Here is a 27,260-nt window from a genome sequence, read left to right on the forward strand (position 1 = left end):
CATCCGAGAAGTGTCTTCTCTGTAGCTCAAGTTCAAAAACAAACACACAAGAAACCTCAATCACTGCCGGTGACACCCAGCCACGAGCGCCGGTCGATTTGACAGGCAGGGGTTCATCCTCCGTACCATCCGACGGCCGTCGCTAAACATTCCACTTAGACCGGGACAGCTCTCGAACATTTGAGCATTAGCCCGGGAACTAAACAATCGACGGCCTTTTCCGACGGAAGAGGCGACCCGCTCCCTCGTCAAACAACAGTTTCCTAAGTGCCCCCGTCGTATTTGCCAGGAAGATGGGATTTTCAGGGTCATTCAGTCCTCCCCACCCCCTCCACCGCCGGACAAAGAATTCGCCTGACGCTCGCGCGCATGAACTCCACGTAACGACACCGCTGATGTTTTGTCATTGACGATGTGAGCGAAGCGGCCGCGCCCTTTCGTCGTGCCCCCTGGCGTGGTTCTTTCTCCGTGTCTCGTTTGTAGCCGGCATCGATGTCGTCCCCGTGTCGTGAGCGGTTAACCCTTTAGGCCGTAGTTCTCGTATTTGTGAATGGTTGCTAAAAAAAAATTTTGACTATACCGCACGTTGTAACGTGACATGAATGCGTTGGGCGGATTTCTTTTATTGTATCAGTGTCTGCGGATGGATATTGGTATTGGTATCGGTGTGTAATATTGAGTTCATCCAGGCGGACAAGCAGAGATCATTCGGTCTGGGATCAGTGGTTCAAATACCTGTGCTCCGCGGGCCGATGCTGTACGGTTCGTAAGGTCGTGGGAAGTGGTCCGTGAAACTGTTTTACACAAACGATGATTTAGAGTCGTTTTAATTCTGAAAAAACAAAAAAAATGTATCGATGCGAACGGTGTTCCGCGAAAATGTTGTTGAGGGCTCACAGCGTGAATATATCAATGTGTCGTAAACCCACCTCCACCCGACACAGCCAATTAGTACGTTTTGTCACGTGAACAAAACGTACTAATCAGTTACTGCTTCAGCACACCGGTGTGTTGGAGAGTAAACACACGACGTTTACAATTTGAGTTAACTTAATTTCGCTGGTGATTACAACAAGCAGTAAACGTTGTGGGTTTACTCTCCAACACACCAGGTGTGCTGAAGCAGTAACGAATTGGCATGCTTTGTTCACGTGACAAACACTACTAATTGGCTGTGTCGGGTGAAGGTGGGTTTACGACACATTTATATTTTTTTACGTGATCTAACCCCCCCAGAAAAAAAACTTTATTATGGATAACATTGCTCGCGAAAGCCTACGCGTTAAATTGACAGCGAAAAATCTGCGGGGTACACAAATGTTGGACACCACTGGTCCTGAATATCAGAGCCGTTCCGAGGGTACACGGTGAATCTGGGGCGACCGCCCTAGGCCCCGCGCTTTGGGGGGCCCCGCGTCAGATGTAATACTTCTGGGTTAGTTTTAAGGCGTCGGGGAGGCCCACACAGTGGTTTTCCCCGAGCCCCCGCCACCCACCCCTATGGACGGGCCTTGCTCTTGATGATACAACATTTTTATATATTTTTTCCGATGTGACCGGATTCTTTTTAAGCGATACGGTTATTTGCATCTTTACTGGGACAATGTTTTTCGACCCATGAGCTACCAACATCGCCATCACTACTTTAACCGGGCGATTTTTTAAAGACTTTGTTTTCTTCCGTGAACTACTCTGTATACGATAGATTGATTAATATGTTTGATATATCACTCAGAATCAACACGAAGTGCAGCAGATATTTTTAAAGTTTGTAAAAAGTTGTATTTTTGTGAAAGTGCCGATAACAAGAGTTCACGTGTGTGTTTTTTGTATTTTAAAACACGGATAGTGGCATGATGACTAATGTGCTTTTTAGTGACGATTTCTAAATGTCTTTTGCTAAGGATACAATTTTGAATTTTTACTAGATGTTTATCTTACTCCTGTTTATTAAATGTATTTCTTTGGACGCCTGTCATTTGTTGCCCTATTCCATGACGATAGTATAATTGATGGAACGTATTACTGGTAGGAAACCACTGGTTCCACCAGCCCACAGGGGATTATTGTGTCCGTCCGTCCGTCGTGCACGGAGGGGCTGGGTGGGGAGGAAGGGCTGGGTGGGAAGGGGAAGGTGGGGAAGGGCTGGGTGGGGAGGGTGGGGAGGGGCTGGGTGGGGAGGGGCTGGGTGGAGAGGGGAGGGTGGGGAGGAGCTGGGTTGGGAGGGGCTGGGTGGGGAGGGGCTGGGTGTGGAGAGTGGGGCTGGGCTGGGTGGGGAGGGTGGGGCTGGGTGAGGGGTCGGAGGGGTGGGGCTGGGTGGGGAGGGGCTGCTCACCCCGTGGTTCCCTTATAAAACTCAACGTTTAACCTACTCACGCCGGCTTGTGCCCGCCCTCACAGTCGGCCATATTTGCGGAATACACCACGCCGCCGTTGACCCTGGCCATTGACCGAGCAACCCAACGTTCCTACCAGCTCCGTCCGCAGGAATGTGTTTGTCCGAAACAACTCACTGAGTCTCAGTGCTCTCTCTCCAGAGCATGTCGCATCGAGTGGACTACTACGACTGCTACGATATCACAGGGCTGCAGCGTGGGTCTATATTTGAAGCTTTCATGACTGCAAGGATTCATATTCTTGGGTTTTTTCGGTAAAGTCACGTAGGTAAAAAATTAAAATTAATAAAAGTAAAATTAAAATAAAATAAAAATCACAGCACGCTTGCTGTATCAAGTAAATGAGTAAATATTTATTTATTTTATTTTACTTTGATTAATTTTAATGTTTTACCTACGTGACTTTACCGAAAAAACCCAAGAATCTGCAGCGTGGGGTTTGGCGCTTGTGCTGCATCGCTATCCGGCGCGTGTGCAGGTTGAGCGGCGTCTATCGGCGCTCTGCTCCGACAGTTTGTGCTCCAAGTGAAAAGCTCCAATGCAGCAACGCGTGCTGCGAAACGTCGGACAACGTTCCGGTCAACAAGCCGACCACACCCGTGAGAGGAGGGCTCATGAGAGGTTTGTTTTTGATGTTTTAGCTTCGTAGTTACACATAGGGGGGGGGGGGGGGATAAAAACAGGTCCACCAGGCATACGAGGAGCACTCAAAAGTATCCGCAACAGATGGGTTTCAGCGAACCCACGAACTCCCACCTTTGTGCCTGCCTCGCTGGGCTTGCAAAACCTCGCGACATCAACGTGACCCACCAACCCCTCTGTCGGCGCAATTACGGTCACGCACCAGCCCGCGACAATCACGTTAATTGACGGTAACGATCGACATCACAATGTATTATTACTACGACAACAACAACAAAAATGCCCGGGTCAGCGACATTACCGGTGTCTTCAAGCCGCGCGCACGACATCGTCCACAAGAATCACAAACAAAAAAATTGCGGTTACATAAGCCACAAAGAGGCATTCTTTTTGTAAATGCCGCGTGCCTCTGTGGCCAGAAACAAAGGCCCTCATTTCTCCCCCCCCCCCTTCCCCCCAAACGCTGTCCGCACGCAGTAGAAGATCAACGCACGCACTGGTCGGCACGACCCCCCCCCCCCCCCCCCCCCGTGAATGTGGCATTCACAGCGGGTGTCCCCCATCTCTCCTGCCACCACCAGCATCACCACGGAACGTGCTCTGTATCTGAGAATTGGCGGTGGCCGGGGCCAATTCGGCTGGCTCCCTCTCTCTCTATCTGAGCTCAACACTAAGCCCCTTGTGAGCCCCCCCCCCCCCCCCCCCTACTGCTGTGTGCCTCGCATTCACCAAAGAACGCGCTCGCTGCGAACACGCATATTTGTGCCGGGAGCGCTCGCCGGCCACGCGTCCCACGTCCGGCCGACGTCCATCCCGTGGCCGTTTTATAAACGCTGCGGGTGGCTGGGAGATGTTAACTACCTCGCCTGGCATGCGGGCAGTCGTGGGTTCGATCCCGACCCTGACGCCTGCTGTATATTTTGGAGCTTGTGGGGTCTCTCTCTCTCTCTCCCCGTGGTTGCGTGGATTTTGCTGCGAATCCTTGCGGTGTTTTCCCTCCACGTGGTTAGAATCGACGTGCGTCGAGGGTATTCGGCTGCTATAGATTTCCACGTGATGGTAAGCCACTTCGTTGAGCTTTCAATCGTGGTCTGATCACTTTCTAAAAAGAGCTATATAGTTCAGTGGGCCTTACCTGGTAAATAAAAATGAAACCGTTTAGTAACTGCTTTAGTTTAGTATACGATGCAACCAGCAGCGGCGTGGACGCACGATGGCTGTGAAAGATGCAGTGTAGAAAGTAGGGCTTTCCTTTTCTCTTCTCACCCCCAACTGTGTTTTCTTCTTCTTAAAGTATCTCCTTATTGTGGTGAATGTAGCGGTCTCCTGTGACTTGCACGTGAACCCGTCACGTACAACACATGTACGTGTGGGTGTACATGTGTAAAGACAGTACAGGGGACTAGCGGTCACAGGGGGTAATGACAGGGGATTAATTCTAGATTTGAAGCTTTCGTGACTGCAAGGATTCATACTCTCAGTTCTTTCGGTAAAGTCACGTAGGTAAAAAATGAAATTAAAATTAATAAAAATGACAGGGGAATTAGCATGGGAAGAGACTAGGGGGCCACATGGGTTAATGACAGGGGAATTAGCATGGGAAGAGACTAGGGGGCCACAGGGGCTAATTACGTGTTAAGGGACAGACAGGGGAACGATCTAAGGTCTACGAGAAGGATCGAGAATAGGGGCTGTGGCCAAGTGACAGAAGGGGGACAGGTGCGGATTAAGGATCGAGAGCCAGCGAGAGGGTTCGAGAGGTGGGTCAAGGGTCAAGGGATGGCCAAGCTGAGAATAAAAGGGTTCGAGAGGAGAGGCTCGGGGCTGCTGCTGGAATCGGGGTCTTCGCTGTCAAGTGAACGTCTCTTCAATAAAGAACCATCAAAAGGCAGTGGGCTCCCGGAGTCGTTACACATGTAGAGAACCTCGATTTAAAGCTTTCGTGACTGCAGGGATTCATCTTCTTGGTTCTTTCAGTAATGTCACGTAGAAGGAAAATAATAAAATAATAAAATTAAACATAATGAAATAATTCTCACCTGAGGACGGCTGCTTGCGTTGTAGCCGAAACGTCGTGAGAATTATTTTATTATGTTTTATTTTTATTATTTTATTATTTTCCTTCTACGTGACTTTACCGAAAGAACCAAGAAGATGTAGAGAACCGTTTGGCCAATCCGCCGCTGGATTATGGCCTCCCCAACGCAAGCCCGTGCAGGGGTCGTGAAGGATACTTGACCATGCTCAGCCGCGCGTCGGTTAGCGAAGCTTCAATATTTCTCACTGCTACGAGCTCAGTCCGGCGAACAGAGTTCGATTGCTGAGCACGGCTAACGTCAGTGGCGAGTGTTGCCTGTTAACAGCCTTTCCCCACTTCCCCCCCCCACTTCAATAACTCGCACTAACCAGCGTGGTGAAGTATGGTCAAAAAATCCCCATGGCAGACACAGCGCGTGGGGAAGGACTTCATCCAGCAGTGAAATTGACAAAGGGCTTTAGCCACACATCGCATTTGTTCAAATGAGCACGCTGTTGTATCGGGACCTTCAAGGAGCCAGCTGTTACTGGCCAGAGCACTCCCTCTACGCCGTGTATGTAAATAGTAAATAGTCGGTTTAGATGTGGCGCACATTCCATTGCACCTCGCTCATCGGATTACAAGAGCCCTTGCATCCAGGGCATCTGCCAAACCTCGTTATGAATAAAAAAAACTAAAATTGAAAGTAATACAAAGATCCCCCACGTATAGCCTGAACAGACTCCTTGGGCAAGTGCTGTTGGCGAGCACCTATGAAGGCCGGCACTGTGGCACACGAGGGGGTGGGTGGCCAGCACCACGCCCGGCCGCCTTTGTCTTCCCCCCTAATTTCGACGTTTTTGCACACTGCACCAGGTACTCATTTGAGGCTGAGTCGACCAAGGAGGAGGCCCATCACCGGTTCAGATCGCCATGTTCTCTCCGTCGCCGTGTGGATTCTTATCCAGGTCCTCCGGTTCTCCCATCCACATTTAGCAAGATGCGTTTAGAGCATTTGTCTGCCGTAACTTTACACTCGATAAGCCACTTCGTTTATCTATCATTTGTGATAACCACTTTGCTTCTGAAAGATATCGATATAGCTCAGTAGACCTTACCTGGTAAAAATAAAACAAAAAAGTTTGTTTGTTATTTCGATTTTAAGCTTTCGTGACTGCAGAGATTCATCTTCTTGGTTCTTTCGGTAAAGTCAGACGCTGTCTTTCCGACAGACCTGTTCTTCACCTGAGGACGGCTGCTTGCGTTGTGGCCGAAACGTCGTGAGAATTGTATTTTATTATGTTTTATTTTCATTATTTTATTATTTCCTTTCTACGTGACTTTACCGAAAGAACCAAGAAGAAGTTTGTTTGAAAGTTTAGTCTGTAACCATTACGCTACGACCACCCCAAAAAGTCCACGCAGTGCCAACATAAACGATCGCTAAGGCCCCCAAAAGCACAATAAAACCAAAAGGCAAAAGAGCTTCAAGGAGGAGACGAGGCATCGTTGGCCACTTTTCGCCGGCCCTCATTCAGAGGGACGAGCGAGAGAATTGCGGCTCAAGAGGGAGAGGAGAATTGAAGACGGACACGCACGAGGAAAAAAATGTTCAGAAGAAAACCGCCGCACAAAAGAGTTGGCAGGGGGACGCGGAAGAGGCTGCCAAAGAGTCAGAGGGCAGCAGGCGGCGCATTTGCACTGAGGAATTTTGAACAGTAATATTATTATTTCATTATAATCTTACTTTAGTTTTTTCACCAATTGTTTCATATAGATATCACTTCCCCCCCCCCCCTTCCGATTGTGTTATTGGCGCAACGTAGCGAGACAACGCATCCGTGTTATATGTCTTACACAGCAGTGGATGTCACCCGTCGTGTCAGAGAGCGGCCCGCAGAACGGGATATCACAGAGCTATCTGTGAGATGCATTCCTTAAACGGATTAAAGTATATCTCTGGTCCACACACACAGACCGGAGAAACACTTTCTCACCCGCTCTGCCACTGAGTAATTGTGTGCTGTGTCATAATCTAACCCCGATTTTGTTTATTCACAGAGCTGCAATGTAGCCAACTTGAATTGCAGAAAGCGAAATTCTGTGGCGGGGGGGGGGGGGGGTTGTGTGCAGCGATTTTGGTGAGATCATCGACTCGCTGCAACTTAACCGCTCGAAAAAAATTGATGAAATGAGACTAAGCTTCATCATGCTGGTCTCTTAGCCTCTCACCTAGTGAAGTGTGATTACAGGCGACTGCCTGGCTCGGAACCCAGGATCTCAGCCTGACCGGCCTAGGGCTCTTGGCACATCCACCTTGAATTACTGGATTCAAATGAAGATACTGCACTGAATGAAACTAGTTATTTGGTGGTGGTGCCGCTGCTGCAACGGCAGTGGTGCACAAACACAATTAACAACAACAACTTGACTCGTTTGTCAATAACAACACTGTAGCCATAAAATTAAAATAAAACGTGACGTTTCAGGCAATAGCCCTTGTTCAGAGCACACAGCATAAGATGCCGCGAAGATGTCGCATGTCCCATATCATGATGTGATACAAATATGCAAACAAAAATTTGCTTTGATGATAACAAACAAAGACGATCTTCACATTGTCCTTGAAACTGATTGGCCTAAACCAGAGCCGCGGTCTCCTTTAGGGTCTCCTACGGTGCGAAGCAAGTTCAACATACATACATCCGAGCCTCCATCAACAGTGAATTCTGTAACCATGTAAATATTATTTCCACGGCTGGTGACGCAGCCTACCCCACCTCCCCCTGTATTTTAATCGATGCGGGTGCGTGTTCTAAGTCGGTCTTGTGTGTGTGTGAGATCAGATTTGTATAACATTATTGGCACAGGGCACAACGCTTTGGGGTGCGTTTTAAAACTTTCTTCCCAGAGCGTCTTATAATCCGTGGGAATAGGATAACCGCTTGAACGAGTCCACGCATATGTTGGCATTTAGCGGTGGAATATTCCATTATTTGTTTTATACAGGGGGTGTCGGAGGATATTTTGCACCAATTCCCCTTGTCAACATCCGTGCAACACTCCTTCCTCCCCCCTCCTGTGCGTGTCGCTGCGGGAATGCTGCTGCCCCACTCTCTATTTTGTGGTACGCAGCTGTTTGTGTTTAAGGCCATTTACTCGAGCTTGCGGTAAAGGGGGTTGGATAATGGGATGCTGATGCTCCGCTGTAATGGCGAAGCACGCTGGACTCCCCAATATTAAAAGGTCACCGGTTCGATTCGATGTCCCGGTGTGGCAGTTGAAACAATCGGGCAAGATTCTTAAATTTCCAACCCCTCCCGCCCCACCCTCCCCGTCCCTTTCCCTGCGTCTGCCCCACACAGAAGTGTACATGGGGCTCACCACAAGTGAGTCGATCTATAAGTCACGTGTGATGGGGTAAAGTGTGGGAACTCCCAACCTCTCCCAAGACGTCTGGGCAGCGAGCGTGGAAGAGTAGGCCAAATTGCCTCTTAAAGAAGTGTTCTTCACTAATTTTCAGAGGAGTGGGGTGGGGCACTTTCGCGGATAAGACATCATCAGTGTGAGGGCCGCCACACATTAGAAACCATTGGGTAATTGACAGCACGATGATGATGATGGGGGGGTATTTTCACAGCTGTGCATTGTGGAGGACCGCACGCCAGGGGCCACACTTAAGGCCACCGGGGGCTGCCAGGGGCCCATGGGCCTTGCAATGAAGCACACGACGCTCTCAAGGGTGGTGGCTTTCTGCGCCTCCCTCTCGCGGAGGCCCTGCTGGCAGTCAGCAGCGGCGTGAGCAAATGATAGCAGGGCTGAACCAATACCCGCTGTCAATGTAGGCGATGATCGGTGGATCGCGCAGGACGTTTTGTGAAACTGTCAGCCTCGATGGGCATTGCCAGATTGCCAGATGGCAGTCCTGTACGGTAAGTTAATTTGAACCATCTGCGTGAATATTTAAGTGTTATCCTCTCTCGTAAGCATGGTGGATTTTCTCGGGGGTATTACAGTTTCGCCTCCGACATGAAGCAAAACACCCAAGACTCAGAGAAGATAGTTTCTTTGATTAAAAAAAACGGAACTTTTTTTTGTTATCAGACATCAACTGAAGGTTGTGTAAAAATTTACCAAAACGACTAACAATACCTCGGTGTAGTGTTAATATTATGCGAGGTGGCAGGTCAGCTGCTGGGGTTAAATCCAAGTTTCAGCCACCTATGATTATCCAGGACTCTCAAAAGTGCAGTGAGAGTTGATGGTCTTACCCCGGTCAACAATGACTGCACACAAAAAACACAATTTCACTTCTCAAAATCATTTTGGCTATATTCCAGCAAACAAAAATAGAGTAGAGATGTTTCATTATCATTCGACAAACTCTCTGTAACAGGTGATGCTTCTGGTTTGACAGTGGTGCGCAAGCACGATTACAATAGCATTGCCTTAAAAACATATATTCATATAATGGGCAACGTTTCGAGCAATGGTCCATCTTCGTAGCACATACAGTACATCATTCATGTTGACTTTCACTAAGGCAGGGAAGGTGGCAAAGTCACGCGAATGCATCTCAAGAGGTAGTTCTGTGGTAGCCACTTCCGCGGGACGTTCTCTCAATGCTCTCCGAGACAGATCCCAATCTGTACTTTGTCCCCTGATGCGCCGTCGATAGCATCATTTGAATACATTTTGCTGACCGTGTATGTTTAAAAAATTGTCATTGTACGGGGTAAGCTTCAGAAACTTTGGGGCTCAGAGTACAGCGAAATTAATTAATCTTTACGTCTTATTAATTTAAATAATAAAACGAAGCCTTCTCTGCCGCAACGGCCTGACGCCAACAAAGACAAAGATCCCCCGTGTAGCCTAAACAGACTTTTAGGGGCAAGTGCTGTTAGCGAGCACCTATGAAGGCCGGCACAGCACTCGAGCAGGTGAGTGTCCAGCACCACGCCCGGCCGCCTTTGTCTCCCCAGCGGCGATCATTTTTACACACAACACCAAATACTCATTTGAGGCTGAGTCTACCTAGGGGAGGGCCTAGGAGCGATTCAGATAATCGTCACCAGTGGGTGGCCCGTGAGCGGGAATCGAACTCGGGTCGACCGGGTTCGTAGCGGCGTGCGCTCGCCACTACACTACCACGCCCCACACGCATACCAATCCCACCCATATTACTTTTTTCATAAAACACAGTACAGTATACAAAGTTCCCCCGTGTAGCCTGCACAGTTTGCCGGGGCAAGTGCTGTTGGTGAGCCGGCACGGCGCAAGACGGGGTTGGGATGGCCAAGCACCACGCCCGGATCGCCTTTGTCTCTCCATCGCCTGATGGTTACACACCGCACCAGGTACTCAACATATAAGAGGATCGGTTTATGTATTAGCCACTTGCGATTTGGTCGGGTAGGAACACTCGGGTTGCCGGGTTCGCAGTGCAGTGCTAAACCCCTGCATCATCCCTTTGTCACGCGTACATGCGGGGACTCGTAACATAACTGACGTCACCACGGCGCTTGTGCCAGGCTAGGTGCACCTTGTGGCCATCTGAAGTGTCGGAAGGGACATGTGGTGCATTGGTCAGTTTTCTCAGTCAGTCAACTCATCGCACCTGGGTCTGTCCCGTGACCTCCTTTCAGCGAGCACACGTACGCACAAATACAAATGTCCCCCATACAGCCTTCAACCGACTGTGGGGGCAAGTGCTGTTAGCGAGCACCTATGAAGTCTGGGCACGGCACACAAGGGGGTGGGTGGCCAGCACCACTCTCGACCGCCTTTGCCTCCCCAGTTGCGATGTTTACACAACGCGCCAGGTTACTCATTTCAAGCTGAGTCGACACGTAAACACAGACAAAGATTGCCCGGATAGTCTTGAACAGACTGTTGCGGGGGACATATAAACACGCGCATTATAAACAGAATTTCGCACACGCACAGCACGCGACTGTACAAACAGGATGGATTGCGTGTTTCGGTCTGTGCGCGCGTGTGTTTGTGTATTTTTTTTAAATTATATTTCGTGGGATTTTGCGGCGTTTCGGGTTGTGGGTTACGAATCGAGCCATCATCATTCTCCGCGTCAACACGCCATGCGTTCCCCTTAACACTATCGGCCACTCCTGGAATCCAGGAACTCTCGCAAGCTCGGTGGCTTGTCAAAGGATGGCTTCACGCGTGATGTTGAAATGTCTATACTATTTATATTTAAAAAATCACGTGATACATAAGGCATAGGTTGCATCACAACTATCCCGGACTGCTGCCAATTTTCGCCGGTATCCGGCGACACTCGTGACAAGCACACGTGTGCCAAGCGACGGTGTCTGTCAGCCACCGCCGCCGCGTCTTCAACTGTTCACGGCGTTCGTGAAGTCTCCACGGGCTACCTCTGGTGCTGGAACCCCCCTCTGTGCTGCTGACTTCCACCTGCGATGAAGATACAAAGTCGCTCAACTGCAAAGGTAGTTCAATCTTGACTTAAAGCTTTCGTGACTGCAGGCATTCATATTGGTTGGGTCGTTCGGTAAGGCCGCGTAGGTAGATTCAAAGAAAATAACACGTTATGTAACATGTGTTTTCACATCTTGACTTAAAGCTTTCGTGACTGCAGGAATTCATATTCTTTGGTTCCTTCGGTAAAGTCGCGTAGATAGGTTCAAAGAAAATAACGTATGTTATATAAATGTTACGTAACATGTTATTTTCTTTGAATATGCATAGGTAGTTGGTCGTGTGCGTGCGTGCGTGGGGAGTGGTGGTGTAGCGGTTAGCGCGCTGCGCCACGAAACCGGCTACCCAAGTTCGATTCCTGCTCACGGCCAATACCAGTGGCGATTACCTGAATCGGTTCTGGGCCTCCCCTAGGTCGACTCAGCATCAAATGAATACCTGGTGCGGGGTGCAAACATGGCTACTAGGGTGACAATTGCGGTGTTGGCCATCCACCCCCTCGTGTGCCGTGCCAGCCTTCATAGGTGCTCGCTAACAGCACTTTTCCCAACAGTCTGCAAAGGCTATTTTATGTCTAGTCACATGTTCCTCTTTTCTGTCTCGCAGTGTAAAACTGTGCAATCATCAGCGGCAAATTGCGTGGCGAGGCTTTCTTTTTTCCCAGGGAACTCTGGTTTCCTGCCACATGAAACCAAGCGGCTATACATCCCAATGCGGTAGAACCCTTTTAAAAAGGGGGAGGGGGGGGGTCTTGAGACTCGTTGAGTTATTTTCCTACAGTAAATCATCATCGTCATCATCACAACCATCAAGCCATGGCCAATCCACTGCTGGATGAAGGTCTACCTACCCCAAGCCGCCGAGATCGCTCGTAATTTTGCGATATCGCAACTCCGCCAAACGAATGCACACGCGCTGATTTCATCGCATGGTTTCCATCCTCTAGTCTAGGACACGTCCCATCTTTGCGGGCGCCTTGATGGCGGGATGTTAACTACCTCACCTAGTATACAGGAGGTCGTGGGTTCGATTCCGACCCTGACGCCTGCGTCTCTCTCTCATCATCATCACCACGGTGACTAGGATATGTTAACCATCTCGCCTGGGCTGCAGGAGGTCGTGAGTTCGATCCCGCCTGCTGTATATTTGGAGTTTACGTCTCTCTCTCATCATCATCACGGTGGCTAGGAGATGTTAACTACCTCGCCTGGGCTACAGGAGGTCCGTGGGTTCTATCCCAACCCTGACTCCTGCTGCTGTATATTTGGAGGTTGCGGTGTCTCTTCTCCCCATGGTCGCTCGGATTTTTCTCCAAGTCCTCCGGTTTTCCCCTTCACGTTTAGAAACATGCGTTTAGAGTATTTGGCTGCTGTACATTTCCACGTGATGATAAGCCACGTCGTTGAGCTATAATTTGTGGCCAGGTGGCTTCTGACAAAGAGCTACAAAGCTAAGGTGGGCCGTACCTGGTAAATAAAAACACATTCCTGCGGAGGGAGCTCGTAGGAACGTTGGGTTGCTCGTTCAATGGCCTGCAGGGTCAACGGCGGCGTGGTGTATTCCGCAAATATGGCCCGACTGTGAGGGCGGGCACAAGCCGGCGTGAGTAGGTTAAACGTTGAGTTTTATAAGGGAACCTGCTTTCAAATCACACGACCCGTGGGATCTACTGATGAAATGCGCCCGACAGCTGTAAATGATTATTTTCATTCTTTTTTAACAGTAAAAATTATGAACCACGTGTCATCATAGCCGGCAGAACTCATTAAAAAAACCTGGCTAAATAATCGGCACGCTCAACATCGCTGTAGACTCGATCAAACGCCCCAATGCAGGACTCTCATGAAAAATAAACAGTCTTGGGACTCAATGATGCTTTCCAGGCTAAATAATTGACATAACTACGAATGCTATTGTTATCACTCGTATTTTAAATACGCACGTGTCCGGTGTTTAATTTCATGGCGGGAACAGTGCAGAACGCCGTGGGAATCGAGGTTGCAATACCTTGGCTTGCCAGTAGAATGCAGTACAGAAAAGAGTGGTCTTCTTGGTTCTTTCGGTAAAGTCACGTAGAATAGAAATAATAAAATAATAAAAATAAACCAAATAAATAATTCTGACGACGTTTCGGCCACAACGCAAGCAGTCGTCCTCAGGTGATGAACAGGTCTGTCGAGACGACAGAGTTCTTCACCTGAGGACGGCTGATTGCGTTGTGGCCGAAACGTCGTGAGAATTATTTTATTATGTTTTATTTTTATTATTTTATTATTTCTATTCTACGTGACTTACCGACAGAACCAAGAAGATGAATCCCTGCAGTCACGAAAGCTTTAAATCGAAAAAGATAAGAGTGGCTTTGATAAAGTTTGTACCTTTTGCACGGGATAGAGCGTTTCTCCCTCGCACGCGTGAGTTTTCTCTCTTGGGTGCTCCCGTCTCCTGCCACATGTATAATAAACACTCACTCATGGGCTGAAAACATCTTAAACCCTATAGAGAGAGCTGCAGAGCATTTGTTATTGTCGGCTCAGTGGCTGGCAGCCATCCGGTTCCTGTCTGTGGTTGCCTACTCAGCGAGCACGAGATGGAATTTGCATGAACGTGCACGATATCAAATTAATCATTCGATTTTTGTTGTATGTTGGCCACGCCACATCGATCTCGCTCAACTGTTTTACTCACCACACTTGTGTTGCCCTCGTAATTTTAGGGTACAGTTTTTGTTTAATAGGATTACAATATTATGGATAAGGGTACCCTTGTTCCACCGCTAGTACTGGTAGCGCTAATCCCTCTATACGCCAAGTCAGCAAAGCTTTTCACACAATGGCGAGTAAGATATGAAAGCCTGTTTGTGACCATTCACTGAACAGACGCGGCTGAATGAATAATAGTTGGTGACTCTTCCTGGCGTCGTGGCCACGTTTTCAGCTCAGAGGGTGCGTCAATCGGTCCAGTTGGGGCCCCCTAATATTTGATTCGTCTCGCACGGTCACACCTTGAGGCACCTCTTGCCCAATCGCATCATTAGGTATTTGCACATACAAAAAAATTTGAAGTCGCGTTTTAAATAAGTGTCCGTTCTCTTCCACCCGTTGAAAACATATCTCATGGCGATTGTCAAGGGGGCCCCAAGTGGTGGCTTTGCCCACCGTGGGATGGGTGGGTGAGTGGCGTGTCCCACGCTCGTTACGCTATTGCGTTGGCCGGTGACGCACTGGCCAATCCAACATGAACCACTGAAACACGCTTCGTCAACTTCTTGGTTCTTTCGGTAAAGTCACGTAGAATGGAAATAATAAAATAATAAAAATAAAACATAATAAAATAATTCTCACGACGTTTCGGCCACAACACAAGCAGCCGTCCTCAGGTGAAGAACAGTCTCTGTCTTCTCGACGGAGAATTCTTTTATTATGTTTAAATTTTATTATTTTATTATTTCCATTCTACGTGACTTTACCGAAAGAACCAAGAAGATGAATCCCTGCAGTCACGAAAGCTTTAAATCGAAATTTAACGCTTCGTCAATTGACACTGTGGCCTTGAAAGGTAAATGTTGTAATCGATGAGGTGGTTGGGCAATGGCCCTTCCCACTCTTTGCACAAATAGATAGAGAGAGAGAGGCCAGAAAGAGTGGATACGAGTTGGATGCTGGACTTGTTTATACCATGGGCCTGATAGGAATGAAATGTTCACAAATATTTCCCCGTGAACAGTTTTTTTTTAATTGGTTACGACACTATTGGTAAGCGTGGAAAAATAACAATAGTTTTTACACCTTCGTGGTAATAAAACTGGAGGTGTTAAGATATTCAAACACCAAACAGGAACCTTAAGCAAAGAATCAAAGTCTACATTAACCACACAGCGCGTGTGGTGATCTTGCAAACAAACTCTTGGCAAGTGGCTGTCGAGTTCCAGACGCAACCGCGGCTCAAGAGCGCTCCCTCGTGAACGAGCGGGGAAGTAACACGCACACAAGATCACCACCACAACCACCACCTACTCCACCACCACCCCCCACACCACCAACACCTCCCCTCTCACACTACCACCACCCCCCACACCACCACCAGCCCTCGCACCACCACCACCCTCCACACCACCACCACCCTCCACACCACCACCACCCCCCACACCACCACCACCCCCCACACCACCACCCCCCACACCACCACCACCCACACCACCACCACCACCACCCACACCACCACCACCACCACCACACCACCACCACCCACACCACCACCACCCCACACCACCACCACCCCCCACACCACCACCCCCCACACCACCACCGCCCCCACACCACCACCCCCACACCACCACCGCCCACACACCACCACCACCCCACACCACCACCACCCTCCACCAAACCACCACCCTCCACCAAACCACCACCACCCACACCACCACCACCCCCCACACCACCACCACCACCTCTCTCTCTGAATCTCACTCACACTCTCACTCTGAATCTCACTCTCTCTGAATCTCACTCTCTCTGAATCTCACTCTCTCTCTGAATCTCACTCTCTCTCTGAATCTCACTCTCTCTCTGAATCTCACTCTCTCTGACTCTCACTCACACTCTCTCTCTCTCTGAATCACTCTCACACTCTCCCATTCATTCTCACTGGCTGCCTCGCAGCAACCCTCTGTTGCCCGCAACCTGACCCCACTGCCAGGCACAGCCACGTGCCCTGCCTGCCCTGGCAACCCCGGCACGACTGCCTCTCACTCCATGCACCAATGGGCAAATGTGGAGAAAATACGGATGAAGGATTAGCATATCATTACTGGATGCCGGTCGATTATTTATTTAACTATCCTGTAAAACCTTTTTTTAGAACACACTGAAGTCATTTAGGCGTTGTGGTTTTTTTTTGCATGCCAGCACTGTAAGCACGGCTTAGTTTCTCGCTTGATATTTTCTGAAACGCTGCTCGGCTGGCTTAGGAATAGGAAACATCAGCGTAAGGCACTACCACGAGACTACAACGAAGGATCGCTTTAGTCACAATCACAGTCCTAAAGCGTTGTACCCTTGACTGTATTCCTCGTGCACGCCCTCGCTGCGGTATAATGGGGGCAACTGTAAGGCGAGGTGAAACGAATAAAAATGTATTCGTTTGGCACACACCACGGCGTTCCGGACTGATCCGGCTGAAATGAAAGCACAGACTCTGTTGATCAATTTCCACTGCTACTACAGTTTTCGGCAAAATAATATTTTTGCTAATTAAAAAAAAACTGGTAATCAGAACATATGTTTTAAAATGTAATTCTCATCAGGCCCCATGGTGTAAACGAGTGAGTCTCCAACTCTTAGAAACCCATCTCTCTGGCCTGTGTGCTATGAAGGAGGTCATTGCCCGAAACGTCAATTATTATATATGTTTTACCTTACCTGTAAAGTCGCAGTGTTATTGACGAACGCGTTCCGTTTCCTTGTTAATTCCATTTGTGCACCACTGCCAACGCAGCACCACTGAATATTTAATGTGCCACTCTTTGTATTGTGCTCGTAATCACTCACGGGGGAGGTGGAGGGGTGACTTCTTCCACTTTCTGCCGACTTAAGCGTCAAACGCTACGAGGGAGGAGTGTTGGGGGGAGGCATATTATGAGTAAAATAATAAATGAAATATTTATAAATATTTTGTTTAGAAACACGCTTTAATGAAATGTACTATCCGAGCTGCCCCTCCCCCTGACCCCTTCCCCCATCGCCCCTCCCCTCCTTCCACATGCCCCGCCCCTGGGCGTGGCTCCCCGAGGCTTGCCGTGACGTTAGGGACTGTGGTGATTTACAGCCAACGTGAGTTGAGCGTGGGCAATTAGAGCCGTAAAAAAGATTGTTTAAAAATATATACTTTTGATTTTTAATGATAGCATATAGTATTGTCATCAGTATGACATAGCTGTACCAAGTTTGCAGTCGATACGACATTGGGAAGACGGTTTAAATTGAGTTACAAGATTTGAGGATACCACAACAGACAGAGTGAGTTAAATAAAAGCGTGTAAAATGTTTTAGAATATAGTATTGGCATCAGTATGACATACGTATACCAAGTTTGCAGTCGATACCACATTGGGAAGTGGGTAAAAATTGAGTTACAAGACTTGGGGATACGACAACAACAGAGTGAGTTAAATAAAAGCGTGTAAAATAATAACAAAAGAATAGGTTTTACCCTTTCTGGAAATATAACAGCAGGTGTTAAGATATTCGAACACCAAATAGAAACATCTTGCAAGGAGGAATCGGGTTACTGCATTAACCACACACACACACAGTACTTCATGGTGAACATGCAAACACAACATGCTCTGATTGTAATAGATGACATTGTTGTTTAAACTGATTAGCCTACATCAGAGGCAGACTTATTTAAAGCTTAGTCTCACCACCGGTGTCACACCAGAGAACCCCAAAAGGCGAACAGCATAAAGACAATACCACAATCAGAGCATTTGTAGCTCTGGGTTAGCAGCTACATCTATTTTTTATATTTAAAGCTTTCGTGACTGCAGAGATTCATATTTTGGTTCTTTCGGTAAAGTCACGTAGAAGGGAAATTATGAAATAATAAAAATATAAAACAATACAAATTCTCACGACGTTTCGACTCCAACACAAGCAATCATCATCAGGTGTGAAATCCACAGCAAGAAAAAAAACATTTCTTACTGTGGATTTCACACCTGATGATGATTTGCTTGTGTTGTAGTCGAAACGTCGTGAGAATTTGTATTGCTTTATATTTATATTATTTTATTATTTCCCTTCTACGCGACTTTACCGAAAGAACCAGGAATATAGCTACATCTATGTTATATTATCAGAGCATGTTGTGTTTGCATGTCCACCGCAAGTACTCAGTGTGGTCAATGCAGTGACTTGATTCCTTGAAACATGTTTCTATTTGGTGTTTCGAATATCGTAACACCTCCTGTTTTATTGCCAGAAAGGGTAACATCTATTCTTGTTTTTTTATACTTTGATACTGGCAAAAAGGTCCAATTTTGTAGGCAAATTGCCTGGTTTACTGATGACGCATTTAAGACCAATCATTTAAAACACTGCTACCTCACGGTAGTAATTTTAAGGTGGTTGGGGCCCAAAGTAAAATTAAACATCATCAATATTTTTGTGTTAAATGTAGTATTTACCTCCAATTCGTCTTTGTAGCCCTCCATAGAGCATCACTCGATTTTACACGAGTGGCGATTGATTAGTGACGCTATGTGCATGGCTTTAGAGCAAATGTATGCACGCACCAACCACATCATCGTCAAATCATAGACATTGTCTCGGCTCATCATCTCGACGGGGTCGGTAACGTCAGCACAGCGACATTCTCAGTGGAAACCAGCGAGTGCTTGTCCTGCACAGTATCCTAATACTCGCTCACGTCATAGCAATGTGGAATTTCCACCACCTGCTGAGGGCTTTTAAACAATAAATGAGCACTGCCTCTGCTCATTTGAGCAAGGGATACATTACTTGACAAATCCACATTCGCTAGCCCACGCGAATTACAATGCTGTGTGGTATTACAGCGTACAACAAGACAAAGATCCCCCCTGTAGCCTTAACAGACTGTGGGGGCAAGTGCTGTTGGAGAGCACCTATTAAGGCTGGCACGGCACACGAGGGGGTGGGTGGCCAGCACCACACCCGGCCGCCTTTGTCTCCCGAGGTGCGATGTTTACACGCCGCATCAGATTCTTATTTGAGGCTGTGTCGACCTAGGGGAGGCCCAGGACCGGTTCAGATAATCGCCACCGGTGTTGGACCGTGAGCGGGAATCGAACTCGAGTCGCCAAGTTCGTAGCGCAGCGCGCCAACCGTTGCACCACCGCTCCATACACAGACACTCACACACAGGCACTCACACAGACACACACACACACATAGACACACACAGAGACACTCACACACACACACATAGACACTCACACACACAGACACTCACACACACACACATACCACTCAGACACACGGACACTCACAGACACACACATATACACTCACACACACACATATACACTCACACATACACACTCACCAGGCAGCCCACGCCATTTCCCTTCTCAGCTACAAACTGAGCTGGCTCGCTGTCTGGGGTCACAAATCCCCTTTGTCGCACACGCACACGTCCCTGGAGTGCCGGATTATCCGAGTAGCAAGAGTAGTACATGCTACTCTTGCTACTCGGATACTTTCAGTGATTCTGCACTTTCTCGATTACTATAGTACTATACTGCCTTCAATTTTTATGAACGGCTGGGTGTTTAAGGTTCGCGATTTGTCGTATTATCTGGCTGTATAGCAAAATGAAAAAATAAAATTACTTTACTATGCAAGTTAAAATGTGTGTGTTTTAATATTTAGGTGGATTTTTTTATTTATTTAGGGCCCCTTTATAACATGCGCTACAGGCCCCGCAACTAGCTTAGTCCGCCTGCTGTTCAGCAATGACGCAACGCGCGAATCCGCACGTCCAGACGACCACCGCGTTGTTGCTCCGACACACCATGCTGAGCACCTCCGGGAAGACGGCAATAATTCCCGTGCTTCTACCAGCAGAGGGCGACGCTGAGAGAGGCAGCGAAGGTCCTGGGGCCGTGTTTTAGTCATTGCATTGGGTGACCTTTCGTGCGGTTCCCCGACAAGACACAAAATAGTGAGAACACCCCATTGTGTGAAGGACACGGTACTTGCGCGTGGTTGACCCGATCGGTGGCTTGGAGTGGGGTACATCATAATGGCAGTGGCAGTCGGATCGCAGAGCTGAGATTACTCGGGATCATTCTGCGTTTCAACTCGCTGGGGTTTCAAATGGATTCTCGAGTAGTTCTGAGTTGATTGTCAGTTAGTCGTTATAATAATAGGTTTTTTTACCCTTTTATCTGGCAACAAAACTGACACCTTTTTTTACAAGGAGTCATGTTTGCATAGACCACAATACCTGCGGTCGGAATGCAAAAAAAACACAACTCTGATAATGTATGCACTGTCCTTGAAATTGATTGGTCCACACCCGAGACAGCTTTCCTTAGAGCCTAGTCTCACATGGTGTTGGACCAGATGACGCCAAAAGGCGCACAACTCCAATTATCATATTTTGCTACTGGCAAATGAGGTTCCAATGGAGTTAGTCGTTACTTTGGCAATGCCAGCCTCGACCGCGAACCACTATCCTTCTTGCGGCATTTCCTGCCAGAGTCCACTTGTTATCCCTTAAAATCCTTACGATGTCCTCCCGTGCCTGCGTTCCTCTTGTATGTTGAACTTCTTTCGCACCGTACGCAGCCAACCGTGCTATTCGGAGGTGCGGGGAAAGGACAACAAACTAAGTACAAAAAACATTTAAAAAAAAAAAGTTTTTAAAGTAGATTATTTAAAAGTGCACATCTCCAGTGTCTTCCTAATATCCGAAGGAAGAGCGTTCCAGACGGCCGCAGAAGCGCATCTGAAAGCGCGCGACGCAGTGCCTCTCAGTGAAATTCCAAGCATTGCGACCTCCGCACGCTTCTTTGCGCACTTGTCGCCAAATAGCAAGAACAATGAGGGCAGCATTAAACATCTCTTCTGCTTCTGCATTGATTGGAGGTGAGGGAGGTCACAAGAGGTCACATTTGAAAGCAAGGCCCAACCAGGTCGCTCACAAAGCAGACCACATTTAGCCCACCACACTGACCCCTAGGACATCTATCGGAAACGAGATATTCCATCTGGACGGATCATCCAGGTGAAATGTTTCTTGATCGAGTAGCCAGGCGGCGGTGGCGCTCGCCTGTAATGCAGCGCTGTGGAGGCGAGGGTTTGTGGATCACCGCACAAATGTTGCTAAACTCCCGACTCTGGCTCACCAGGAGAAGGCAGTATCGCAACATGCCGACTAATATCTTTCGCTTCTGTATGAGATAGAGTGTTGTCCCCTCGTATGCATGACTTTTCTCCGGATGCTCCAGTTTCCTTTCCACATGTATAAAAACTCACTGGTTGGCTGAAAACATCTTCATACGTAGAGGACCGCAGAACTTTGGAAATTGTTAAATAACCGGGGTGATGGAGGGGGGTGTCAGAACCATTGTGGGTGGGGTCCGGTACGTGGAATGATTCTTTCCACTCTTTATATAAGCGTTTGTTTTCAGGACTCGCCGCTCAGGTTGGACGTGGAGGTCGCGACCCCTATCAATACTACACAGGCACAAGCACTGGGTGGGTAGGGTTGCGTCTGACTCTCTGTGGGTTGTCTGCGATGTCTGTCAGCCCCACTCCCCGTTAACGCTGCCTCACAACTACGCGGTGGGGCGCTGCGGGAAAAAAAACGACATTGTTGCACTGTACTTCTATGCTCTCGTTGTTTTGTGATTTCCAGCATCGTTAGGTTCAGCAGCAAACGCTGGGCCGGTTTCGACTTTCTTGAGTCTCATTCGCCGAGTGTGGGCTGAAAACTCTTGCCTTTTGTTATCTTGAACACCCATAATCGATCGCGACACGACAATTATTGGAGTGTTTTTTCTATCCCACGTGTCCTCTTCCATTTCACACGAGCACAACAATTACTCAAAACAACAACTGGTATACAGTCGGACTCCCTTGATAAGGAGCCTTGGGACCCCAGTGAAGCAAGACAATGACTCCTGCCTGCTGTTCATGTGCTGTGCGAAACCTTAAATCCCCCCCTTCCAACCTCTACCCATTGAACAGATGTTGGTGCAAGTGCACTTAGCGATATCGTCATATGGCTGGAACGGACGTGGCATGTGGCTAACGCCGCGCTCGGCTGCCTTGTGTCTCCCTGCTGATATGTTTTAGATAGTTTTTAGGGGGTGCCCAGGTCCCATGACCGGTTCACAAAGATAACAAATGCAAATATCCCCGGTATAGCCAAAACATGTCGGGGCAAGTGCTGTTAGCGAGCATTTGTGAAGCCCGGCCACGACGCACGAAGGGGTGGGTGGCCAGCACCACGCCCGGCCGTCTTTGTCTCCCGAGTGGCGATGTTTACACACCGTACCAGGTACTCATTTGAGGCTGAGTCGACCTAGGGTAGGCCTAGGACCAGTTCATATAATCGTCACTGGTGTTGGCTGTGAGCGGGAATCGAACTCGGCTGTCCGGGTTCGTAGTGCAGCGCGCTAACCACCCCCCCACCGCTCCCCCCCCCACGCAATGAATATACAGTACAGCACTCGCATACACCACATGCTGCACAGAGACGTGCGAATGAATGATCTTCGAATGCAGAAGCGTGCACTGTCTTTGCACGCCAGCGTTATCGCCTCGGTCTGACCGGGAGCCGAGATTCGAAGGGGTGAGCGAGCGGGTTCTGTGTTGGGGGGGGGGGTTATTGTGTGTGTGGGGGGGGGTGGATTGGGGAAGCCTCTGACGGATGAATGGTGTGGGGGGGTGAAGGGGAGAGGGTCCGTAGAGCAGGTGGGATGTTGCAAATGAAAAACAAAATCCGCGTGCGCAATTATGACGATATCACCCTCTCTTTCTCTTTGGCACCGGGAGAACACCACCCTCCCTCTCTCTCTCTCACCCCACAGCCCCCACCATCACCACACAGAGTCCGCCTCTCATCCCCTCCCACTCCTCCTCCCTCCCCACTCATCATCGTAGCGCCCGGCGTCACCGGCTGAACCGTCACGGAGCTCGAGACGGCTGGAGTCGCCGTAGAGAAAGAGAGAGAATAGCGCTCGCATTGCTCCACGATCTCACGCACGCGCGCACGCACACACGCGCGCTGTTGGATACCAAGCGCTGTGAGCGAACACCCATCGTTCCGTCACACACACACACAGCAACGCTCAGCACACCGATCGGATCGTTGACTTTAGTCGGGACACAGAAATACGCAGAGATGGAGTAAAACATCTGCCGGCCGCATTGTGTATCCCCCGCGCGCGCTGTTGTCGATTTAGCGGAGTGGGGTGGTGGTGGTGGGGGGGTGGTGGTGGGGGGGGTGGTGGTGGTGGGGGGGGTGGTGCTGGTGGTGGGGAGTTTTGCGTTAAACTGGTGCCTGAAGCTCCTCTCCGGGATCTCATCTCGGCGCCCTGCACCGCCCTGCGGCGGCCCCGCATGCACCGAGCGAAGTGAGTGCTGCATCGGCGGGCAAGAAGAGAGAGGGGGGGGCGAAGCGGAACGTGGCGTAGACGCCGGCTATCGAAGTGAGCGCGTACGTACCGCACAATGACACACGTGCACACACATATATGTGTAGATACACGCGTGTGTGTGCGTGCGCGCGTGTGAATTGCTCTCGCTTGCACGTACAGACCCGTGCGCGTGTGTGTACACGTGCGTTGGCACAAGACACTTTGGCATACGTCCCTTGTGGCACGCATTTACGTACGTGCAAACAGAACATCTGCTGGACTACATCTGTCGTGCATACGCGCGTGCACGTACGTGCACGTGTATAGGTCACAGACGCCGACGTGACGACACACACAGATGCGTATTTGTATACACACAAAGATCCCCCGTGTAGCCTGAACAGACTGTTGGGGCAAGTGCTGTTAGCGAGCAGCACCTATGAAGGCCGGCACGGCGCACGAGGGGGTGGGTGGCCAGTACCACGCCCGGCCGCCTTTGTCTCCCTAGTGGCGATGTTTACACACCGCTGTCAGGTGCTCGTTTGAGGCCGAGTCGACCTAGGGGATCGCCGCGCGATAACCGCTGCACCACCGCTCCCCATACGTACACGCAGAACAAAGACACACTGACCACATACATACACACGCGTGTATACGCATGGATACGGTCACATTCGGTTTAATACGTATGATTTCGCGACCAATACCAGTACATCAACACCGGTGTGTTGGAGAGCAAATCCAGCCAGATGGCTTGTCCGCCTGATGGTGCTAGTTGTAATTACTGTCGAAACGTTGTACTCAGATTGTAAATGTTGTGGATTTGCTCTCCAACACACCGGTGTGCTGTACTAGTGACGAATTGACACGTTCTGTTTACGTGATAACCCCTTTTACTAGTTGGCTGTGTCGGGTGGTGGCGGGTTTAACGACACATTATATTTACGCGATCTAACCCCCCCATAAAAAACCTATATTACGGTCACATTCATACACAGACGTTTTAACATCGCAGTGATAGCCGTGGCCGGGAATCGAACCAAGACTAGGCGGGTTCGTAGCGCAGTGTGCGAACCGTTACCCCCCCCCCCCCCCACACACACTACACACAACTACACACACACACAACCACACACTCACAACCACACACACACAACTACACACACACAACCACATACACACAACCACATACACAACTACACACACACAACCATATACACACAACCACATACACAACTACACACTCACAACCACACACACAACTACACACGCAACTACACACACACACGGCACGGAAATCATCCGCGGTAACGGAATTACAACGGCGTGGAATTGCGTGCAAACGATTGCAATCGCTACCATTCATCTTGTTCCACGTCGAATGCGTGCGGTGCCGTGTAATTCCGCTACCGTCGAATCTCCCCCCCCCTCCTACCCTACTGCACGCATCCACAAAGATACCCCCCCCCCCCCGTGTAGCCTCGGGCAGACTGCTGGAGCAAGGAGTGTTAATGAACGCCTATTAAAATCCGGCACGTGGCGCACGAGGCTGCTGGTGGTGGTGGTGGTTATTCTCTCGCCCGGATTTCGTGTCGCCGATGTTTAACACAGCACACGCTGGGTTATTGATTTAAGGCTGAGGCGACCCTAGTGGAGGACCAGAACCGGTTCTGGTTCACAGCGCGGTCCGTTTATCGTCGTGCCACTGCTCCCGATGACACAACAAAGACAAAGATCTCCCGTGTAGCCTTAGACTATAGGGGCAAGTGCTGTTAGCAAGCACCTATGAAGGCGGGCACGGCACACGAGGGGCTGGGTGGCCAGCACCCTACCCGACCGCCTTTGTCTCCCCAGTGGCGTTGTTTACAACGCCGCACAAGGTTCTCACTTGCGGCTGAGTCGACCTAGGGGAGGCCCTGGACCGGTTTAGGTAAATCGTCACCGGTGTTGGACGCCGCCGCGTGGAAATCAAACCCGGAGTCGTCGGGTTCGTAGCGCAGCGTGCCAGCCACTGCACTGCCGCTCCCCATCCGTGCGTAGACAAATACAGACACACACACAACACGCGCGGTCATGCGAGGCGAGGTGCACTTTGAGGCCACGTGAAGTTACCGAAGGCTCGCTGACAGGTCACGGGACAAACTCGGGTGGCATGGGTTTACCGCCCGTGATTATTACCGACGCGTGCGGGACCTGTGCTCCTGACTGGGCCGACTTGCTGAGTTTTAGCCGCCCGGCGCTCCGCTCGTTGTTGCGAGCGTCATTGTTGGAGGACGACTGCCTCCAACTCGCGAAGGACGCGACTGGGCATTTGTAGGGGCATTTAGGAGGCAGCTGCCCGCTACAACTGACCGGTAGCGTTCTTCACTACGAGCCGAATCCAGAGACCGGTCTTGACATCACTGGCATCGCTCATCGGCAGGTCGAATAAACTTTACATCCACCTGTACCACATCAGCCAAACTCTTCTCTCGCCCATGCCGGGATTCATCTTCTTGGTTCTTTCGGTAAAGTCACGTAGAATGGAAATAATAAAATAATAAAAATAAAACATAATAAAATAATCCTCACGACGTTTCGGCCACAACGCAAGCAGCCGTCCTCAGGTGAAGAACAGGTCTGTCGAGAAGACAGAGTCTTCTTATTATTTCCCTTCTACGTGACTTTACCGAAAGAACCAAGAAGATGAATCCCTGCAGTCACGAAAGCTTTAAATCGAAATCATGCCGGACCCGTTTAGCTCCCTCTGACCAAATAGAGGCTGCTTAGACACGCAGTGGCGGGGCATGCGGGCTACATGAACCAACGTAGCCTCGCCCGGCTCTCTGAACCTCCTCGCGAATGCTGTCATAGACGCCCTCATTCTCAGACGTGGGATGTTGTGGACAGTGGGAGTGGGCCTGTTACCTTTTTTTTCTCAGCTAGCCGGAACACCTCCATTAGCCAGGATTTTAGAGCGAGGTCTGGACTGCGTACTGAACGTGACCACAGCAACTGCATCAGCCACAGTTCTAAACCTCACCCATTCCCCTTTGGCATCAGAAGGAGGGAAGTATGAGATGCCAACTCCAGCCTAAAGGGATGATATATAAATGCTTAACACGTAGGCTTTCGCGACCAATATTATTCATAATCAACGTTTTTGGGTTTAGATCGCGTTATTTATAAATGTGTCGTAACTCTCCACCACCCGACACGGCCAATCAGTAAAAAAGTGTCACGTTGACAAAAGACAAATAGTTCACTGCTTTAGCCCACCGGTATGTTGAAGCGTGAAACCACAACATTTGCAATTTGAGTACGACGTTTCGCTGGTAATTGCATCCAGCAACATCAACACACCGGTGGGCTAAAGCAGTGAACTATTTGTCTTTTGTCAACGTGACACTTTTTTACTGATTGGCCGTGTCGGGTGGTGGAGGGTTACGACACATTTATAAATAACGCGATCTAACCCCAAAAACGTTGATTATGAATATAAATTCTTGCTTGCAGGTTTCATCAGCTAGCCGAGACCAGGCTATTGTGGGTTTTTAAAATGGTCGTAGGTGGATGCCCACCACCACAGAGGAAGTGTGGCAGGCGATTATTACAGATGGCAAAGCAATGGTCA

The 27,260-nt window shown here is 49.2% G+C and overlaps 1 protein-coding gene across 4 annotated transcripts in view; it reads left to right on the forward strand.

Moving 5' to 3' along the window:
- Positions 1–11,400: 11,400 nt before the first annotated feature.
- TMEM229A (transmembrane protein 229A) overlaps positions 11,401–27,260 on the forward strand; it is a 30,291-nt gene continuing 14,431 nt past the window's right edge. The window contains exon 1 of one of the 4 annotated variants that reach the window (XM_061562842.1): positions 11,401–11,525. The gene's annotated coding sequence lies outside the window, so the exon portion shown is untranslated. Of the gene's footprint in view, positions 11,526–23,548; positions 23,728–27,260 lie in introns of those variants that run through there. The other 3 variants (XM_061562843.1, XM_061562841.1, XM_061562844.1) reach the window with 3 other exon arrangements.

This window comes from Lethenteron reissneri, chromosome 30 (assembly GCF_015708825.2).
Source record: "Lethenteron reissneri isolate LAM-NWPU_2019-01 chromosome 30, ASM1570882v1, whole genome shotgun sequence".
Taxonomy (NCBI): Eukaryota; Metazoa; Chordata; class Hyperoartia; order Petromyzontiformes; family Petromyzontidae; genus Lethenteron; species Lethenteron reissneri.